This window comes from Scyliorhinus canicula, chromosome 5 (assembly GCF_902713615.1).
Source record: "Scyliorhinus canicula chromosome 5, sScyCan1.1, whole genome shotgun sequence".
Taxonomy (NCBI): domain Eukaryota; kingdom Metazoa; phylum Chordata; class Chondrichthyes; order Carcharhiniformes; family Scyliorhinidae; genus Scyliorhinus; species Scyliorhinus canicula.
In genome coordinates this window covers 17,599,725-17,621,281 of record NC_052150.1, presented here as the reverse complement: position 1 = coordinate 17,621,281, position 21,557 = coordinate 17,599,725, and the positions used below count along the sequence as shown (strand labels likewise).

The following is a 21,557-nucleotide window of genomic DNA, read 5'->3' as shown; positions in this document are numbered from 1 at the left end:
TTGACTTCAGGGATCAAAGTACTGTACACGCCCCTGTCAGCATCAATGGGACCGAGGTGGAGATGGTTAGCAGTTTCAAATTCCTAGGGGTACACATCTCCAAAAATCTGTCCTGGTCCACCCACGTCGACGCTACCACCAAGAAAGCACAACGGCGCCTATACTTCCTCAGGAAACTAAGGAAATTTGGCATGTCCACATGAAATGAAATGAAAATGAAAATCGGTTATTGTCACGAGTAGGCTTCAATGAAGTTACTGTGAAAAGCCCCTAGTCACCACATTCCGGCGCCTGTCCGGGAGGCTGGTACGGGAATCGAACCGTGCTGCTGGCCTGCTTGGTCTGCTTTAAAAGCCAGCGATTTAGCTCAGTGAGCTAAACCAGCCACATTAACTCTTACCAACTTTTACAGATGCACCATAGAAAGCATCCTATCTGGCTGTGTCACAGCCTGGTATGGCAACTGCTCGGCCCAAGACCACAAGAAACTTCAGAGAGTTATGAACACAGCCCAGTCCATCACACGAACCTGCCTCCCATCCATTGACTCCAACTACACCTCCCGCTGCCTGGGGAAAGCGGGCAGCATAATCAAAGGCTCCTCCCACCCGGCTTACTCACCCTTCCAACTTCTTCCGTCGGGCAGGAGATACAGAAGCCTGAGAACACGCACGAACAGACTCAGAAACAGCTTCTTCCCCACTGTCACCAGACTCCTAAATGACCCTCTTATGGACTGACCTCATTAACACTACACCCTGTATGCTTCATCCGATGCCGGTGCTTATATAGTTACATTGTATACCTTGTGTTGCCCTATTATGTATTTTCTTTTATTCCCTTTTCTTCCCATGTACTTAATGATCTGTTGAGCTGCTTGCAGAAAAATACTTTTCACTGTACCTCGGTACACGTGACAATAAAAAAAATCCAAATCCTACGCTATTTGGAGCAGGATTAACAGACCAATCAATCACTTGGGGGCTAAAAGACCACGTAGCCTCGACCAGCCTCATCCAGAGGAGATGAAGTCTCGGTGTTAGTAGCCATCAAATAACAGAGAAGTGGAAAGGTTAACATCACATTTTCCAAGAGGTAAAAGCGTGTCACGGGATCAAAGTTCAACAGCTTTGAACGGCCTTGCCTTCTGCAGCGACAGATTACAGTCAATTCCTGTGAATCAGAAGAGGACTCACGAGGGGGGGAGACAGCCAGATTTGTCATTCAGATAGATATCTGAGCAACAGACTGACCTCTTCTTCAATAACTGCCGATTTAGCCCACTGAAGCTATTAGCAATTCCCTGAAGAAAACATTTTAAACGCTCGTCTACAATTCTCAAATGCTTTCTTAGAATTCTTGAAGCAACATTTCCTGCATTACAAATGCATTCAGTAGATTTTCTCGATAGGAGAGGTCTCAAATGATCGCTTATTCTCCAGCCACGGAAACTGCTGGACAAACAACTCAAGAGGTTAAAAACACTCAGCAGGTCTGGCAGGTTTGTGTGGAAGGAGAAGCAGAGTTAAGAGCCTCAGTACTAACTCCCTGACAATCGGTGGCGATGAATGCAACCCCAACCTGCAACACCCACACCCACCATGTTGTTACCTGGATATGCAGGATTCTAAAGCTCCAACCAGAGAGAGGCAGAGCGCCTCACTTACTTATTTAAAGCAGGCTCCCAGTGCAATTGGTGGCCAAATTCAAAATTAATTTGGGCTCCACAGGGCAGTATGGTGGCGCAGTGGTTAGCACTGCTGCCTCCCGGCGCCGAGGACCCGGGTTCGATCCCAGCCCCGGGTCACTGTCCCGTGTACAGTTTACACATTCTCCCCGTGACTGTGTGGGTCTCTCCCCCACAACACAAAGATGTACAGGTTAGGTGGAATGGCCGCACCAAGTTGCCCCTCAATTGGCAAAAAAAAAAGAATTAGGTACTCTAAATTTACATATGAAATAAACTTGGGCTCCATGGATTGATCAGGTGGTCTGGCCACTTGGCAGCAACAAGGAGGCAAGTGCTGCTGGCTGCCCAATCCTTTTCCAGCACTTCTTGGGGGCTAGGAGGAACAGGTGTGTTGGAACCATTGTCTTCTGTTGTTTCTGCCCATTGGAGCATAAGTGGGAAGATCCATTTTGTACAATCACCCAGACCACTCATGGAAGCCCTCCCCCAGTGCCAATCCCTGAGTTTTAGCCTCTGCTAAGGTATTGTTCAAAGAATGGTAAACAAAAGTGTTCTGTGTTGAAGAGACAATTGCAGTAACTAGATTTAGAATAGAGTCATAGAACAGTACAGCACAGAACAGGCCCTTCGGCCCTCGATGTTGTGCCGAGCAATGATCACCCTACTTAAACCCACGTAACCCGTATACCCGTAACCCAACAATCCCCCCATTAACCTTACACTACGGGCAATTTAGCATGGCCAATCCACCTAACCTGCACATCTTTGGACTGTGGGAGGAAACCGGAGCACCCGGAGGAAACCCACGCACACACGGGGAGGACGTGCAGACTCCACACAGACAGTGACCCAGCCGGGAATTGAACCTGGGACCCTGGAGCTGTGAAGCATTGATGCTAACCACCATGCTACCGTGAGGTCCCCTTAAAGTGGGACAGCAGACTTCAGGGATGGTTGAAACATTTTGTGTCATTTTAGTCCAGTCTGGAAATTGAGAGTTAAAGAAATTGTGAACAGTTTGTACAGCCGTCGAGACAAGGGTTTTGATGTAAAGTCCTGAACGGGGAGAGTAAAGAAGCAATGTATCATAATGCAGTCCAGTCCAAAAATGTGCCGATTTGGTGAATTGGCCATGCTAAATTGCCCCTCAGTGCCCAAAGGTTAGGCGGGGTTGCGGGGATGTGGCAGGGGTTTAGGCTTAGGTGGAGAACTCTTATGGAGGTTCGGTGAAGACTCGATGGGCCAAATGGCCTCCTTCTGCACCAAAACTAATTAGCAGTCCTGTGACTCTGTTCCTCCACATTTTAATTTTTTTCAAAGTTATGGTCTTTTAAGGCAGGGTTCCATTCTGGAATCTTCCCGTCCAGTTATAACATCAACAGGGATCATAAAGATGCTGAATGAGGTGTGGCTACTTTTGCATCAGATATGGGAGCAATATAGAGCAGTGCTGTCCACTAGATGGGGCAAGTTGATGCTCGTTATCAGGACATTACTCTGAACAGCCCATTTGATTGGGGCACAGTTTTGTTGAATGCAATCTGTGGCCACGGTAAAAGTAAGCAGAAAATCCTGCAGGAAAATGAAACCTTAACATTAAAGGACTGCGGCCTTGCTCCATGAAGGTATGTGATAAATAGCTGGCCATTGAAGCAAGTGAAAGCTGAAATATTTTATTTGTTACACTTCAACTGAATGCTGTGTTGTGATTAGTTGCTCCTATTAAAAATATTCTTTGACTGAGCTGCTGTCACAGTGTAGTTTAAAAAAAAATTGTGCATGGGACGTGGGCGTGGCTGGCTCGGCCAGCATTTATTGCCCCTCCAGAATTGCCCTGGAGAAGGTGGCGATGGTGAGCTGCCTTCTTGAAATGCTGCAGTCCATATGGTGCAGCCACTCCCCCAGCGCCGGTAGGAGCGGAATTCCAGAATTTGACCCAGTGAAGGAAGGCCGATATATTTCCAAATTTTAGCTTTCCCACGAAGGGAGAGCATACTTTTGGGAGAAGATTTTGAAGTGCGTTTTTGGGAGTGGAGTTTGGAAACTCTCATGTGACAATCATCGCGGGGGATTCTGAGGAGAAAACCACAGAAACTAACGTGGGTCCAGACGGAATGTGTGTATTTGGCCACAGCCATCCTGTGTGCTTGAAAGAGACTTTGTGTTAATGAGACCGTTGTGGATTAAGGTGTACTTTGCAACTCGTGTTCATCCTAAAATCTTTGGGTAAATGTTAAGCAAAGGGGCGAGTAAAGGCGTTTGGATCATAATCCAAATTTCTTGTTTAATAATTGTTTTTTTCTTGTTGTTAAAACTCGTTATTTACCAGGCCTGCCACTCGGTCCTCCACGTTTAATAAAAAAAGTTAAAGTTACAGTCTTTTGAGGGAGTGTTCCATTCTGGAATCTTCCCGTCCAACTGGGACTGTAACACCCCCGTCCCCGAACACCAACTCCCACTTACAGGATTATACTCCTGATTGCAAACTTTCCACCTATCCCCATTCCTAATGACTGCTTTTTTAAAAATCTCCCTCCTGATTGTCAGGTACTTACCCAAAGCATCCCCAAGCCTCCCCAGAAACAACCTTTCAGGCTTCATACAAGACTGTTGGAATTAAAATCTTATCATAGAATCCCTGCAGCGCAGAAGCAGGCCATTTGGCCCTCAAGTCTGTACCGGCCCTTAGAAAGAGCACCCTACTTAAACCCACACGCCTTCACCCTATTGATGTAACCATACCTAAACTTTTGGACACGAAGGGGTAATTTAGCGTGGCCAATCCACCTAACCTGCACATGGTAGAGGCTGGTTTAGCACAGGGCTAAATCGCTGGCTTTGAAAGCAGACGAAGGCAGACCAGCAGCACGGTTCAATTTCCGTACCAGCCTCCGCGAACAGGCGCCGGAATGTGGCGACTAGAGGCTTTTCACAGTAACTTCATTTGAAGCCTACTTGCGACAATAAGCGATTTTCATTTTATTTAATTTCAAACCGGAGTACCCGGAGGAAATCCACGCAGACACGGAGAAAAAGTGCAAACTCAACACAGACAGCCACCCGAGGCCGGAATTGAACCCAGTTTCCCTGGAGCTGTGAGGCAGCAGTGCTAACCACTGTGCCCCCGTCACCTTTCATCAGAAATGTACCCACCACTTTAATTCACCATCCCACCCAGATCTCTCTGCCACCTCCCCCCCAGTGTTTCAATGAAGCACAATGTAAACACAAAGAGCTGCACCTCATCTTTCTGTAAGGTGTGTTGTGATCTCTATGTGTGCATGTACACAAGGGGTTAATGTGTAATCAGTAGCACCACATGATCACTAGAGGGCCGGACCAACAGGGGTATAAAAGGCAGCAACAATGGGGCTCTCTCTCCTGGGTACACGGTGATCAAAGCTACAGCAGACTAGTTTAGATAGCCAGTGAAGTTACGTATAGTTACCATAGTTAGATCTTGTTAACCTTATCACTAGTATCATAGTTAAAGTAAAGAACTCATGTAAATATTGTTGTAGTTACTCAATAAACCTTTTGTTACTATTGAAAGAGTTCGAACCTTCTTCATCGGGATTCAGAATACCTCATCACTAACCAAGGATTGAGTAGCACCTGTTACCTACCGCACAGGGAACAAAACATGGTACCAGTCGAGTGGCTTTAACAGAAGTAGTTAGATAAGGTTAGACAAAAAGAGAAGAAAAAGAGAAGACTGGATATTCGACCGTGGAAGACTTTGCAGCAAATGGATCTTCGACGACTAACTATGGGACTCATTGGACCTCTAGGGCAGCTGGAAACAACCAGTAATTTAAGTTATGACTGGAAAAGATTTGAACAGATATTCCAAATATTTATCGCAGCTAATGGTTTAAGCATGGTCTCTAACGCAATGAAAATAGCACTACTACCCTCAATAGGAGGGCATGAAGCTAGCTAAATCTATAATAGCTCTAATTACTTAGAAGGTGAAGAGGACACCAAAATTGAAGTAATACTCAAAAAATTTGATGACCACTGTAAGAGTCACTCTGGTGAGATGCTGGAAAGATTTAACAATTGTCATAAATGCCAGAAAAACGGAGGGCCCATCACTGATTTTATTACAAATCTCGAGTTAATACCACAAGGCTGTGATTATTCTGATTTCAGAGACACTGTGATAATGAATCAATTAATTTCTGGACTATCTGATAAAAATTTGAGGGATGAACTATCACAAAATAAGCATCTAACTCTAGAAACTGCTATACAAAAATGCCTTGCTTATGAACAAAAACAAAATCAATACTGAGTCTTTACCAACACAGAATCAGTGTCTAGAAAACAAAACCGGTAAAAACGGCGCCAAAACTTACCACGAGGCAGGCGCAGGAACTCACTCGATGCAACAGCTCTTTTTGATTGGCAGCCATCTTGATAAAGGAGCCACACATGCGCACTTCCCTAAAAGATGCGAGGCGCCGCGCATGCGCAGTTGCACCAGGAAAATGAACAAAAAGAAATTTAAAGCTGCAAAACCCAATGTTCTTACCTCAAAAGACAGAACAATGCCTGAACTTACACTAGCAGTTGAAAATAACTTTCACAACACCCTGGAAGAAGCAGTCTGCGCCACCCAAAGTGAAGAGCACAATGACAAATCCGAAACCCAAGAAGATGATTTGTTCATTGAACATGAAGAGAACGATAACAACTCCGAAACAAAAAGGGATGATTTGTCTATCGAACAATACATACAATACTGCTCAGACATGGCTGAGTTATTCGGATATGCTGATCACAGCATCAGCAATAAGGTTGAAAAGCTCAACACTACTCTTCTCATGGTAGATGAATCAATACCATGGTGCCATGGCAGATCGTCGATACATTGGATGACAGCAATACCCAAGACGAAGACGACGCCACACAGAGAGCACAGAACGACTCCGTTGAGAGAGCACCGATCGACTCAACAGCGAGAACACTGCACGACTCCACAAAGATAGCAATGATAGACTCCACAGAGAGAGCGATGACAGACTCCACAGAGAGAGCGATGAATGACTCCACAAAGAGAGTGACGCAAGCATCCACAGACAACTTGGTGACAGACTCAAAAATGGAAGCAAGCAAACACTCCATAGCGAACGTCATGCATGAAGAAGACTATGAAAGTCTACCCAGCTCATTTAACCAACGCGCATACACTTAATGTCTACCCACTGTATGTGAGACAAGTGATGAAGAAATCACAATTCCCATACAGGGTGTGCAGGATCACAGCGAGACTGACATATCTCAGCTCGTCTGCACAGAAGCACTCAACAATCAGAGGACCGCTATTCATGAGTCCTGAGAGACCATGTCAAATGAAATTGTGAAGATTTTGACTCCAAAAGAGGAGCACCAAGAGTCCAGAGAGACCACATTAATAGAAATATTGATGACTTTGACTCCAGAAGAGGAGAACCAAGAAACCAAAGGTGATTCAAATGAACCAGAAAAAACTCCAGAAGAGGAGCACAAAGAGATCAATGATGATTCAAGTGAACCAGAAATAACTCTAGAAGAGGAGTACCAAGGAAGCAAAGCAGAGGAATTGAATCCACCACAAATGACTGATGTCACCAACATCAATGCAACATCAGATCATTCTCACAATTCTCAAGAAGAAACGCTCAATGTAACAGATACCACAAAGGACACTGACACCAATAACTGTGACAATGACTCACATCATCCAAACGGAACACTCATTGAGCGCAACAGCAACAACAAAAACAACATGCCGCGCAACAAGAGCAACAACAACACGAAGCGCTGCAGAAACAAGAACAACGACAGCAACATCAAAAACTACAAGCACAACAACAAAAACTACAAGAACAACAAGAAACACACCAAGAAGCAGAACAAAAACAGAAACAATGAGCACGACGAGAAAAACAACAAGAACAACAGCGAAAACAACAAAAACAGAAACAACAGGCATGACGATGACAACAACAAGAACGACAACAACAAGAACATCAACGAAAACAACCAAGACAGAAACGACAACAATGAAACAACGACCTGTACAACATGGTACAACTCTGCTCATGAAGGACAATGCCACAGCGCACTGCAAAACAATGGCAAGAGCACAAACATGCCATGGCATGGCAACAATTCTCACAAATTCACATTTGCTCCACAACAAACAAGCAAACCAGCTTTCAAGAAAGATGACATGCAGAATCAATTCCACAAACACAAGAAAAAGTCCAGGTCAGCCAACAAAGATGACATACAGAATCAATACCACAAACACAGGAAAAAAGTCCAGGTCAGACAACAAAGATGTAACACAGAATCGCTACCACAAGCATAGAAAAAAAAAGCATAAATCAGACCACAACGTGATTCGACCATTCAAACACCTCACTGATGACTTCTTGGTTACTTAAACACAGGAACACTGACGATGTTCACAAAGAAATAACAACGTCAACATCACCACTTCAACAACAGAAGACGAAAGCAACTCGACCGTAAAAAACTCATAAAGTATGGACTCACTAAATTTTTTTAAATTAAGATTGGACTCATAAATATTAATTGGTTTTGTATAATCGTCAAGATCATCACAACTTGTACATAACATCATTTGTCTACCTATTTCCCGCAAGCAAAAAAAAACTTAAGAGACTAAATGTATTAACATTTCACGGACTAACTCATTGATTTTATGTAATGCCTTTGCAAACTGCATCCATTGTGTTTGTTCAATTTTCTTTACAACATACAGAAAATATGTAACACAAAAAAGGGGGTTGTAGTGATCAAAGGAACAGCAGACTAGTTTAGATGACCAGTGGAGTTACGTATAGTTACCATAGTTAGATCTTGTTAACCGTATCACTAGTATCAAAGTTAAAGTAAAGAACTCATGTAAATATTGTAGTTACTCAATAAACCTTTTGTTACTATTGGAAGAGTTCGAATCTTCCTGATTGAGATTCAGAATACCTCATTACTAACCAAGGATTGAGTAGCACATGTTACCTACACACAGGTAACAAAACACTCCCGCGGTTCCTATTTGTATTTCAGTGTCTCCCCATTTTTATTCCGCGGTCCTTTTTTAAGCGGATCAACAGAGTGATCACGGGCTTCGTCTGGGCGGGCAAGACCCCGCGGGTAAGGAAGGTAATGCTTGAGCGGAGTCGGGGAGAGGGCGGGCTGGCGCTGCCAAATTTGAGCAACTATTACTAGGCGGCTAATATAGCCAGGATCAGGAAGTGGGTGGGTCGGCATGGGTACGTATGGAGGCAGCTTCTTGTAAGGGCACCAGTCTGGGGGCGTTGGTAACTGCGCCTCTGCCGCTCCCGCTGGCACGGTACTCCGAGCCCCGTGGTGGTGGCGGCCCTGAGAGTTTGGGGCCAGTGGAGGCAGCATGTGGGAGCATCGGTCTGGGCCCCAATTTGTGATAATCACCGGTTTGCCCCGGGGGGTATGGACGGGGGATTCTGGTTATTGCAGAGAGCGGGGATTGAGAGGATGGGGACATGTTTATAGAGGGGAGCTTTCTGAGTATGAGGGCGCTGGAGGAGAGGTTTGGGTTGGCGAGGGGAAACTAACAGGTATCTGCAGGTGCGGGACTTCCTACATGAACAGGTGTCAACCTTCCCACTCCTACCGCTCAACAGGATTCAGGACAGGGTAGTTTCCAAAGGGTGGGTAAGGGAGGGGAGCATCTCGGACATCTATAAGGAACTTATGGGGTCAGAGGAGATGCAGACCGAGGAGCTGAAGTGTAAGTGGGAGGAGGAGCTGGGAGGAGAGATAGAGGATGGTCTATAGGCAGACACACTGAGTAGAGTCAACGCGTCCGCAACATGTGCCAGGCTCAGCCTGGTACAATTCAAGGTAATTCACCGGGCCCACATGACAGTGGCCTGGATGAGCAGATTCTTTGGGGTGGAAGACACGTGTGCAAAATGTGCGGGAGGACCAGCGAACCATGTCCATGTGTTCTGGACATGTTCAAAGCTTAGGGGATTTTGACAGGGGTTTGCAGATGTCATGTCCACGGTGTTAAAAACAAGGGTGGCGCTGAGTCCAGAGGTGGGGATTTTCGGGGTGTCGGAAGATCCGGCAATCCAGGAGGAGAAAGAGGCAGACACTCTAGCCTTTGCTTCCCTGGTAGCCCGGAGACGGATACTATTAGCTTGGAGGGACTCAAAGCCCCCGAAGTCGGAGACCTGGCTATCGGACATGGCTAGCTATCTCTGTTTGAAGAAAATCAAGTTCGCCTTGAGAGGGTCACTGTTAGGGTTCGCCCGGAGGTGGCAACCGTTCGTCAACTTCTTCGCAGAAAATGAATCGTCAGTAGACTGGTGGGGAGGGGGGGGGGGGGGGGGGGGTTGGGGGGGTTGGAGTAGTTTAGGTTAGAGTGGGGGGGGTAATAAGGGTGGGACCTGTTTGTAGATTCATGTATATGTCATAATATACATCTATGTATATAATGGAGTGCAGACAGGCAGTGATTGACACACAGGATGGCCAGTAAGCACACAGAACACAGCAGCCAATCACCAGAGAGGACACTACCACTATAAAGACGGAGGGCACTAGGTTTCCTGCTCTCTCTGGACCCAGCCACTGAGACAGTCAGAGCCCATGAGCTAGCCAGTGCAAACACCATGTGGTAGTCAGTAAGTCTGGTCAGGCTAATACAGTAGTCCCCCGTTATACTCCGCAATACCGCGGTTCGCGATATACCGCGGGGGGGCTGATGGACCCCAACTGTCAGTTGTGTCAATTTCAGCGGCCGGCTCACTTTGATCCGGAGAAGGAAGCTGCTCTCACTGAAATAATCAGCCGGCCGCTGAAATTGACACTGCCGGCTGCTCTCCCCCTCCAATCCAACTTTTAAGTTTTAATGTTTCTGATTGGAGGGAGAGAGCAGCGGGCAGTGTCAATTTCAGCGGCCAGCTGATTGTTTCAGTGAGAGAGCAGCTTCCCTCTCCGGATCAAAGTGAGCCGGCCGCTGAAATTGACACTGCCCGCTGCTCTCTCCCTCCAATCAGAAACATTAAAACTTAAAAGTTGGATTGGGGAGAGGGGGGAGAGGGGGGAGAGGAGGGGGGGAGAGGGGGGGAGAGGAGGGGGGGAGAGGAGGGGGGAGAGGGGGGGGAGAGGAGGGGGGGCGGGTGTTGGGGGGGAGAGGAGGGGGGGCGGGTGTTGGGGGGGAGAGGAGGGGGGGCGGGTGTTGGGGGGGAGAGGAGGGGGGCGGGTGTTGGGGGGGAGAGGAGGGGGGCGGGTGTTGGGGGGGAGAGGAGGGGGGGCGGGTGTGGGGGGACCCCCCTGTGGGTGTGGGGGAGACCCCCCTGCGGGTGTTGGGGGAGAGAGGAGGGCCCTGCGGGTGTTGGGGGATGGGGGAGGAGGGGGGGGGGGGGGGGAGGGGGCGAGCCGGAGGAAAAAAAAAAGAAATTGACACTGCCGGCTGCTCTCTCCCTCCAATCAGAAACATTAACATTTAAAAGTTGGATTGGAGGGAGAGAGCAGCGGGCAGTGTCAATTTCAGCGGCCGGCTGATTTCAGTGAGAGCAGCTTCCCTCTCTGGATCAAAGTGAGCCGGCCGCTGAAATTTTAATTGGATCCACGATGGGGGTTTTAAATTTATTTAAAAATCTATGCTAGCGCTTCCCATTGTGAGTCTACGGGGGTCTGACCTCTCCCCCCGCCCCCCGTAGACTCACAATGGGAAGCGCTAGCATAGATTTTTAAATAAATTTAAAACCCCCATCATGGATATCCGCGGCTCGGATACAACGCGGGTTGGGGTCTTGGACCCCAACACCCGCGTTATAAAGGGGGACTACTGTACCAGGTCTCCAGTCAAGTCAGCATAATGTCAACCCACAGTTAAACATGTATAGTAGTTAAGATGTTAAATAAAATCATGTTGCATCTTATCAAGTGTTGGAGGTCCGTCTCTTGCTACACTGCATCCAGTGCAGTCCACATCGACCCAGCCTGCCCAACACATCAGTATATTGTCTATTTTGTTGTGGTCACTAGACCAAAAATACCTCAATAAAATGTTTATTAAAAATAAAAGACACAACAGATGATGGGAGCTTTGCATTTCATTCTTTCATGGGATTTAAGAGTGATTGTCCATCTCTAACTGTCCTTGTGAAGGTGGTGGTGAGCTGCCTTCTTGAACCGCTGCAGTCTCTGTGGTGTAGGTAAACCCACTTTGCTGTTGGAGACGGAATTCCAGGATTTTGACTCAACGGCGGTGAAGGAACAGCGCTATATTTCCACGTCAGGATGGCACGTGGATCGGAGGGGAACTTGTAGGTGGGGGCATGCTCCCGTGTGTCTGCTACCTTCTCCCTTCTAGGTGGGCTTGGGAGTTGCTCAGTGCTAAATAAATCCTCTGCTCCATTCAAACTAATTCTTATAACAAATTAACTCAAACTTGAGGATGTGCAATTTGAAAGAGGAACATTGATTCTGCCTGCCAGAGGAAAGGAGAACAAGAAGGAACGGCTCTCACAGTCCACAATGCCCGCACTTTGGAATCCACACTGGAAGCTGTGTGGAGGAGCTTGCAACCCCGTGATTATTTTGAAGGGAAATGCATTCAGAGCAAATTAACTACAACAGGAATTGCCTCGCTGTGGAATAACTTCAACTAGCCTTCCTTCCCTTCTGTTTTTTGTAAATGAGAAATGCTTTTACGAATCTATCAGTAAGTGCTTTGAAGTCACGGCGAATTGTCACTGTCAATGTAGCTACGCCACGGAAACGTCTGCACCACGCTGGAGACGACCGAGGAGGCCGACTGCACAGCTGTCATGTTTACAAAAATAGAACATTAACCGACATCGTTTATCAAGAGGGAACAAAGTGTCTACATACCGTTTGTTTCAGAAGGCCCAACAAGCCAGCTTCTCACACAGCGACTAAATGAAGGTGAAGTGAAATGAAAGCAAATGTAATTCCGAACAGGAAACCCCCTGGCCCACCCCCGCTAACACTCTGGCTCAGACACGGTCGGGTGAAATCAGAGATCGTACAAACAAGTTTGGAATTTTGGCATTGCATTGATTTGTGTGGGGCTGCCTGCCTGGGAATGCACCCAAAATTTTGAAAGCTTGGACTGGGGACATCCCAGACGGTTATTTTAATTATTTCACTGCTTCATGTGAAGTGTCCGGTATATGGGCACAAGGTTCATGGTCTCAGTCCCAACCCAGGGAACAAAAATCGATGCTGCCTCTCCAGTGTAATGCCGAGGGAGTGCTGCGCTGTCGGAAGTGCAAAAGTTGGCTCAACATTTCGGAAATTGCTTTATATTAATTAGGTCCCAAATTTTTTCACTCAAAGATTGTGAATCTTTGGAAACTTGCTCCCCCCCCCCCCCCCCCAGAGTTGTGGGTGCTGCATTACCATATTCAAGGCTGACTGAGATTGACCGATCTTTGGACAGTGGGGGAAATTGAAGGATTATGAGGAAGGATTCAGGAAAGTGGAGTTGGAATTGTTATGGGCCAGCGTTTAGAAAACTCCAAAGTATATCATGGAGTTCACCTACAGCTGTTTATCGATTTTCGTTACGATGAGCACAAGGGCCTGCCTTTCAGATGTTATTCAACAGAGGCCTTAAACACTTTTAATCAGAAACAAGCTTTATTCTACAAATTCAGTTAACATTTTTATGAACACACACAGTAAGCATTTTTATCAGCTACCAACATAAATACCCCACACAGCTACAGTAATCTATGTATCACCCTTAATAAATTTCCCCCTTTAACTGTTCCAATTTAATAACAACATCCCATAAACCATAAACCCCTTTTCAAAGGTGTGGCCCAGCACACAGCACTCAGACCTGGTATGGCTGCTCTTGTTTCCTTTCCAAAACAGCAGCTTTGAATTCCTTCCTTCTTTTAAATTATCAAGTAGTCTGGAAACAGCTTTTAAACTGAAGATAGAGAGACACTCGAAGATACTTTGCTTTCTGAGTGCAGCAGCCAAAAGTGAAAACGAAAGCAAAATAAACTCAGAGCCACTAAACAAGCCCCAAACCAAAGCGTAAGTGAAACCAACTCCCGGAGCCACAGCCCAGCTCCACCCACACAATGACATCACTGAAGCCATGTGATAAGACAAAAATATTTCTTAAAGGGACACTCCCATGACAGAATGAGTGGCGAGTAACTCACCTCCTGACCTCCAGAACCTGTCCACCATCAAACTGCAAGACACGAGTCGGGAATGGGATGGAATGATCTCCACTTGTCTGGATGAGTGCAGCTCCAACAAAACTCAAGAGCTTGACACCAGGATAAAGAATTTCACTTGATCAATGGCCCATTCGCCACCTTCAGCTTTAACCCCCTCCACCACCAACGCACAGTGGCAGCCGTGTGTATCATCTCCAGGATGTACTGCAGCAACTCCCCAATGCTCCTTCGCCAGCACCTTCCAAACCCGCAACCTCTACCACCTAGCAGGACAAGGGGAGCAGGCGCCCGAATACATCACCACCTGCACGTCCCCCTCTAAAGCAGACACCATGCTGCCTTGGAATCAAATCATCGTTCCTTCACTGTTGCTGGGTCAAAATCCTGGAATTCCGAGCAGCACTGTGGGTGCACCTGCATATAAACTGCAGCAGTGCAAAGAAGCAGCTGAGCACCATCCTTCTCAGGGGCAATTAGGGACCAGCAATAAATGTTGACCCGCATCCCATGAAAGAATAAGTTGAGAAAAAAAAGAAAACCTCTTCATGTCAGGAATCAATCTAGTTACGCTTCTTTGAGCTGCCTCCCAATGTTTTCTTGACCAATATGTGGAGGAACCAACTAGAGAGCGGGCCATCTTAGACTGGGTACTGTGTAATGAGAAGGGAATCATTGCCAAATTGGTTGTATGAGACCCCTTGGGGATGAGCGACCATAACATGATAGAATATTTATCAAGCTGGAGAGTGAAGTAGTTGATTCGGAAACTAGGGTGCTGAATCTTAATAAAAGGAACTATGAGGATATGAGGTGTGAGTTGTCCTTCATAGATTGGGGAGTGTTACTCAAAGGGATGACAATGGGTCGACAATGGCAAACATTCAAGGAACGCATGGAGGAACTACAGCAACTGTTCATTCCTGTCTGGCACAGAAGCAAAGGGGGTGTCGTGGAAATCATAATAAAGACAAATTCCTCAAGGTTCGATTTAAGGAAATTTATTTACACAAATATATTTGCGGAGAGTGTTCCAGCTGCAAAAGCCAGTGCACTGCACTCTGAGATTCAATTGAAGACAGCATGTTTTTATAATCTGAAGTAAACATGAATGTTTATATTAATTAGACCTTGGAAAGTACGTACGATGAAACAGAAAATAGAAAATCGCTTATTGTCACGAGTGGGCTTCAATGAAGTTACTGTGAAAAGCCCCTAGTCACCACATTCCGGCGCCTGTCCGGGAAGGCTGGTACGGGAAATACGTATGTTCTTGCCCTTGGCTCTGTTCTCTTTCGGAGGACAATGTGTTTTCATAATAAGGCTGAAACCAGAATATTTCAGCAGTATTTCATTTATGTTAATTTCCCTTCCACAGGGGGTAAGACGGCCAATCCATGGTTTACAAAGGAAATCATAAATAGTATCCAATACAAGGAAGAAGCATACAGGTTGGCCAAGAAAAATAATAGGTCTGAGGATTGGGGGGGGGGGGGGGGGGGGGGGGGGGAGAAGCACGGTGGAGAAGTGGTTAGCACTGCTGCCTCACGGCGCCGAGATCCCAGGTTCGATCCCGGCTCTGGGTCACTGTCCGTGTGGAGTTTGCACATTCTCCCCGTGTTTGCGTGGGTTACGCCCCCACAACCCAAAGATGTGCAGGTTAGGTGGATTGGTCACGCTAAATTGCCCCTTAATTGGAAAAAATGAATTGGGCACTCTAAATTATATAAAAAAAGGTTTGAGGATTGGGAGCAGTTTAGAATTCAGCAAAGAAGGATGAAGGGATTGATTAAGAAGGGGAAAGTACAATATGAAAGGAAGCTTGCAGGGAACATAAAGACTGACATTAAGAGTTTCTACAGATATGTGAAGAGAAAGAGATTGGTAAAGAGAATGTAGGCCCCCTACAGACAGAAACAGGGGAATAATAAGGGACAAAGAAATGGCTGAGCAATTGAATACACAAATCAGATCCCAGAAATGTTGGAGAATGAAAGGTTTAGTGAGAGGGAAGAACTGAGGGAGATCAACATTAGTAGAGAAATGGTGCTGGGAAAACTGATGGGATTGAAGGCGGATAAATCCCCAGGGCCTGAGAATCTGCATCCCAGAGTGCTTAAGGAGGTGGCTCTGGAAAGAGTGGATGCATTGGTGGTCATCTTCCGGGATTCTATAGACTCTGGAACTGTCCCTGCAGATTGGAGGGTAGCTTACGTCCCTCTGATATTCAAAAAGGGAGGTATAGAGAAAGCAGGGAATTAAAGAACAGTAAGCCTAACATCTGTAGTGGGGAAAATGCTTGAATCCATTATCAAGGACTTTATAGCGGAACATTTAGAAAGCAGTGGCAGGATCAGTCAGAGTCAGCATGGATTTATGAAGGGAAAATCATGCTTGACAAATCTGTTGTGCACCATTCGCTGAAGGTAAGCATGCAGGTGCAGCAGGTGGTAAAGAAGGCTAATGGTATGTTGTCCTTCATTGCAAGAGGTTTCGAGTATAGAAGCAGCGGTGTGTTGCTGCAATTATACAGGACCTTGGTGAGGCTACACTTGGAGTATTGTGTGCAGTTGTGGTCTCCTTCTCTGAGGAAGGATGTTCTTTCTCTCGAGGGAGTGCAGCGAAGGTTTACCATACTGATTCCAGGGATGGCAGGACTGTCATATGAGGAGGGATTGACTAGGTCAGGATTGTTCTCGCTGGAGTTCAGAAGAATGAGGGGGGATCTCATAGAGACTTATAAAATTCTAACAGGACTAGACAGGGTAGATACAGGGAAGATGTTCCCAATGATGGGTGTGTCCAGAACCAGGGGTCACAGTCTGAGGATTCAGGATAAACCATTTTGGACAGAGATAAGGAGACATTTCTTCACACAAAGAGTGGTGAGCCTGTGGAATTCATTACCACAGGAAGTAGTTGCTGCTAAAATTTTGAATATATTCAAGAGGCATCTAGATATAGCACTTGGGGCGAATGGGATCAAAGGCGATGGGGAGAAAGCAGGATTAGGCTATTGAGTTGGATGATCAGCCATGATCGTGATGAATGGCGGAGCAGGCTCGAAGGGCCGAAAGGCCTCCTCTTGCTTCTATCTTCTATGTATCTATGTATGCTAGTGTCACACGGAGGGTTTAAATGAAATTAATGAAATGAAATGAAATGAAAATCGCTTATTGTCGCTAGTAGGCTTCAATGAAGTTACTGTGAAAAGCCCCTAGTCGCCACATTCCGGCGCCTGTCCGGGGAGGCTGGTACGGGAATTGAACCGTGCTGCTGGCCTCCTTGGTGTGCTTTAAAAGCCAGCGATTTAACCCAGTGAGCTAAACCAGCCCCTACTAGTATTAAACTAGTATGGCAGGGGGGTGGGTACCGGAGCAATAGGTCAGAAGGTGAAAGCGTTGAGGGAGAACTAGGGAATAGGGCCACTATGGCTCTGAGGAAGAGCAGACAGGGAGATGTTGCTGAAAACAGCGGGTCTGGTGGCCTGAAGTGCATATGTTTTAATGCAAGAAGTATTAAGAGTAACGCAGATGAACTTAGAGCTTGGATTAGTACTTGGAACTATGATGTTGTTGCCATTACAGAGACCTGGTTGAGGGAAGGACAGGATTGGCAGCTAAACGTTCCAGGATTTAGATGTTTCAGAAGGGAGAGAGGGGGATGTAAAAGGGGTGGAGGAGTTGCGCTACTGGTTAGGGAGAATATCACAGCTGTACTATGGGAGGACACCTCAGAGGGCAGCGAGGCTATATGGGTAGAGATCAGGAATAAGAAGGGTGCAGTCACAATGTTTGGGGGTTTACTACAGGCCTCCTAACAGCCAGCAGGAGATAGAGGAGCAGATAGGTAGACAGATTTTGGAAACGAGTAAAAACAACAGGGTTGTTGTGATGGGAGACTTCAACCTCCCCAATATTTCATCGAATTTCATAGAATTTACAGTGCAGAAGGAGGCCATTCGGCCCATCGAGTCTGCACCGGCTCTTGGAAAAAGCACCCTACCCAAGATCAACACCTCCACCCTATCCCCATAACCCAGTAACCCCACCCAACACTAAGGGCAATCTTGGAGACTAAGGGCAATTTATCATGGCCAATCTACCTGACCTGCACATCTTTGAACTGTGGGAAGAAACTGGAGCACCCGGAGGAAATCCACGCACACACGGGGAGGATGTGCAGACTCCGCACAGGCAGTGACCCAAGCCGGAATCGAACCTGGGACCCTGGAGCTGTGAAGCAATTGTGCTATCCACAATGCTACCGTGCTGCCCTTAACTTGACTGGGACTCACTTAGTGCGAGGGACTTAGATGGGGCAGTTTGTAAGGAGCATCCAGGAGGGCTTCTTAAAACAGTATGTAGACAGTCCAACTAGGGAAGGGGCTGTACTGGACCTGGTATTGGGGAATGAGCCCAGTCAGGGGGTAGAAGTTTCAGTAGGGGAGCATTTCGGGAACAGTGACCACAATTCAGTAAATTTTAAAGGGCTGGTGGACAATGATAAGAGTGGCCCTCGGGTGAATGTGCTAAATTGGGGGAAGGCTAATTATAACAATATTAGGCGGGAACTGAAGGACCTAGATTGGGGGCGAATGTTTGAGGGTAAATCAACATCTGACATGTGGGAGGCTTTCAAATGTCACTTGAAAGGAATTCAGGACCGGCATGTTCCTGTGCGGAAGAAGGATAAATACGGCAAATTTCGGGAACCTTGGATAACGAGAGATATTGCAGGCCTCGTCAAAAAGAAAAAGGAGGCATTTGTCAGGGCTAGAAGGCTGGGAACAGACAAAGCCTGTGTGGAATATAAGGAAACTAGGAAGGAATTTAAGCAAGGAGTCAGGAGGGCTAGAAGAGGTCACAAAAAGTAATTGACAAATAGGGTTAAGGAAAATCCCAAGGCTTTTTACACGTACATAAAAGCAAGAGGGTAGCCAGAGAAAGGGTTGGCCTACTGAAGGATAGGCAAAGGTATCTATGTGTGGAGCCAGAGGAAATGGGTGAGGTACTAAATGAATACTTTGCATCAGTATTCACCAAAGAGAAGGAATTGGTGGATGTTGAGTCTGGAGAAGGGTGTGTAGATAGCCTGGGTCACATTGAGATCCAAAAAGACGAGGTGTTGGGCGTCTTGAAAAATATTAAGATAGATAAGTCCCCAGGGCCTGATGGGATCTACCCCAGAATACTGAAGGAGGCAAGAGAGGACATTGCTGAGGCCTTGCCAGAAATCTTTGGATCCTCACTGTCTTCAGATGATGTATAGGAGGACTGGAGAATAGCCAGTTGTTCCTTTGTTTTAGAATGGTAGCAAGGATAATCCAGGGAACTACAGGCCGGTGAGCCTTACGTCAGTGGTAGGGAAATTACTGGAGAGAATTCTTCGAGACAGGATCTGCTCCCATTTGGAAGCAAATGGATGTATTAGTGAAAGGCAGCATGGTTTTGTGAAGGGGAGGTCGTGTCTCACTAACTTGATAGAGTTTTTCGAGGAGGTCACAAAGATGATTGATGCAGGTAGGGCAGTGGATGTTGTCTATATGGACTTCAGTAAGGCCTTTGACAAGGTCCCTCATGGTAGGCTTGTACAAAAGGTGAAGTCACACGGGATCAGGGGTGAGCTGGCAAGGTGGATACAGAACTGGCTCGGTCATAGAATGCAGAGAGTAGCAATGGAAGGGTGCTTTTCTGATTGGAGGGCTGTGACTAGTGGTGTTCTGCAGCGATCAGTGCTGGGACCTTTGCTGTTCGGAGTATATATAAATGATTTGGAGGAAAATGTAACTGGTCTGATTAATAAGTTTGCAGACGACACAAAGGTTGGTGGAATTGCGGATAGCGATGAGGACTGTCAGAGAACACAGCAGGATTTAGATTGTTTGGTGACTTGGGCGGAGAGATGGCAGATGGAGTTTAATCCGGACAAATGTGAGGTAATGCATTTTGGAAGGTCTAATGCAGTTAGGGAATATACAGTGAATGGTAGAACCCTCAAGTGTATTGAAAGTCAGAGAGATCAAGGTGTACAGGTCCACAGGTCACTGAAAGGGGCAAACAGGTGGAGAAGGTAGTCAAGAAGGCATACGGCATGCTTGCCTTCATTGGCCGGGGCATTGAGTATAGGAATTGGCAAGTCATGTTGCAGCTGTATAGAACCTTAGTTAGGCCACAATTGGAGTATAGTGTTCAATTCTGGTCGCCACACTACCAGAAGGATGTGGAGGCTTTAAAGAGGGTGCAGAAGAGATTTACCAGGATGTTGCCTGGTATGGAGGGCATTAACTATGATGAGCGGTTGAATGAATTTGTTTTGTTCCCACTGGAACGACGGAGGTTGAGGGGCGATCTGATAGAGGTCTACAAAATTATGAGGGGCATAGACAGAGTGGATAGTCAGAGACTTTTTCCCAGGGTAAAGGGGTCAATTGCTAGGGGGCATAGGTTTAAGGTGCGAGGGGCAAGGTTTAGAGGAGATGTACGAGGCAAGTTTTTTTACACAGAGGGTAGTGGGTGCCTGGAACTCGCTGCCGGAGGAGGTGGTGGAAGCAGGGACGATAGTGACATTTAAGGGGCATCTTGACAAATACATGAACAGGATGGGAATAGAGGGATACGGACCCAGGAAGTGTAGAAGTGCAGCATGGTCGGCACAGGCTTGGAGGGCCGAAGGGCCTGTTCCTGTGCTGTACTTTTCTTTGTCCTTTGTTTGTAAGCAAATGTCTCCTAAAATAAGGATATCAAAACTGGACAAGGTGCTTTAGGAGCCTCCCCACATCCGCATCTCCAAATCCTGGGGCCGGTCTTCTTGGTGCCATGGTGACGAGCTGAGTGGGTCTGGCTGTGCAAGTACTGTCTGCTCGGCCTTGTTAGAGAGGTGGCGGGGTGGGTTGGCCAGCAAGGTCCTGGCCAATCGGCTGGCGAGCCTTCATTTGCGGCGTGAAGCCCGTGGGGCCTGGTTAAGTGGACCAATTAACGTTGAATAGCGTTCCCGGCATCGCCAGGCTGAGCACTGGGAAGCTCCCGGCAATTCCCGCTGGCTAACACACTGAGAAACCTTTCTAGAGAATCGCGCCCCAATTTAAATAATAAAAATTAGGTTCAGTGCCGTACTTACCCAGACTTGTCTACATGAGACTCCAGAACAACAGTGAGGAGATTGACTCTTTGAAGAAAATGTCCTCCTAGGGCGGCAAAGTGGTGCAGTGGTTAGCACTGCTGCCTACGGCACTGAGGACCCAGGTGTGGTGATATGCATCACTGTAAATACACAAGGAGTTAATGTAAATACACGTAGACTAACTAGCCAGACACTAGAGGGAGCACCAGAGACATGACGCACAGACATTCAATCAATAGGCCAGTAAGATAGGACACGACCAATGAACATTCACGACACACACACACACAGAGGTGACACTACCACAGGGGGGCATTACACCAACCCATATAAAAGGACACAGCACACATGATCTTCCTCTTTCCAGTGGAGACACTCAGTGAGTAGACAGGGTTGATTAGGAACAACATCACACCCACCACGTGGATTGTAGCAGACTGGTTCGTCAGTCTGAGTAGCTATAGAAGGATTAACAGGAGAGTCGAATCCAAGTAGAAGAATCGTTAACAGTT

The 21,557-nt window shown here is 46.7% G+C and overlaps 1 protein-coding gene across 1 annotated transcript in view; it reads right to left on the bottom strand.

The window, feature by feature from the left end:
- Nucleotides 1-21,147, bottom strand: part of LOC119965809 (serpin B6-like) — a 43,233-nt gene extending 22,086 nt beyond the window's left edge. The window contains exons 1-3 of the mRNA XM_038796662.1: nucleotides 21,043-21,147; nucleotides 13,906-14,015; nucleotides 12,596-12,639 (exon numbers count right to left, since the gene is read on the bottom strand). The gene's annotated coding sequence lies outside the window, so the exon portion shown is untranslated. The remainder of the gene's footprint in view (nucleotides 1-12,595; nucleotides 12,640-13,905; nucleotides 14,016-21,042) is intronic.
- Between the last annotated feature and the right edge of the window lie 410 nt (nucleotides 21,148-21,557).